This window comes from Branchiostoma floridae, chromosome 2, assembly GCF_000003815.2.
Source record: "Branchiostoma floridae strain S238N-H82 chromosome 2, Bfl_VNyyK, whole genome shotgun sequence".
Lineage (NCBI taxonomy): Eukaryota > Metazoa > Chordata > Leptocardii > Amphioxiformes > Branchiostomatidae > Branchiostoma > Branchiostoma floridae.
In genome coordinates, this window is record NC_049980.1 from 8,299,939 (window position 1) to 8,300,884 (window position 946).

General features: G+C 38.8%; 1 protein-coding gene and 1 long non-coding RNA gene across 10 annotated transcripts in view; both read right to left on the reverse strand.

The window, feature by feature from the left end:
* The window catches only part of LOC118409394 (mediator of RNA polymerase II transcription subunit 25-like), a 56,773-nt gene that overhangs the window by 33,750 nt on the left and 22,077 nt on the right, over positions 1-946 (reverse strand). The window lies entirely within an intron of this gene.
* Positions 1-946, reverse strand: part of LOC118409398 — a 13,617-nt gene that overhangs the window by 1,373 nt on the left and 11,298 nt on the right. The gene's annotated exons all lie outside the window — the stretch shown is intronic.

Here is a 946-nt window from a genome sequence, read left to right on the forward strand (position 1 = left end):
AAAATTGCAAAACCGCTTTATGATTAATAATGGGAAACTTTATAATTGTGACATGTGTACGTTTGTCAATGATGAACAACACCATGCATAAATTATGTTAATGTCTTAGTCATTTGCATGAAATCTACAAAAGCTCTAAATTTTCATGGAGGTATGAGGTCGCCGAACTCTAGTTATAAATATGATTTTATTCATGATTGTAAATGAAGCATTTTATTACATTATGTCATCCAAGTCATGTCTCGCTGGTTACGGCTGACCCACAAAAAGACAAACCCCCTACTGGAGATACATGTAGGCGGTAGGCCTCTGACTCTGAGTTTTTGTTGAATTATGGAGGCAAGTTCTGACAGATGCTAAAGGCACCTGAAGGCACCAAGCCAACACGAAGGTTGGCAAAGCCAACCTGCGAGCAAACAAGTGATGGGTAGGAAAGGCCTTTTGAAATATTGACATTTTCTGCAAAATTTTGTGATGCTTGCGGAGTGCTATATTGAAATGATCTACTGTAAATACTAAAACTCTCACTGTGGTTTTATGTTCGTAGTTTTCACAATGGCCACTTCACTACTAACATTTTGCTTCCGTCTCGTACTCGCGCTGCTCCCTCTCTCCCCATGTACATACTATACGACATTGTCACAGTACATGTATTAATAATGAAGATGACGTATCAATCATGATGATAAAATGTTTGAGGTACTCGTTGCAGTAATAACACATGACTACTTACAAGTTACATCAGACACAATTTGATTGAGTTCGCATTCACTCATTTCTCCACATGACCTACTGTATAACACTATAGCAGAAAAGTAATACTGTACTACACTGTCTACACAGACATTGTACTCAGATGGTAAATGGTTAGATCGGTGAAAGTGCTAGTAATCCCATTACAGGGGCTCAGCAGTAATGAAATAGTCTCTACCAGGCTCCGGATCGC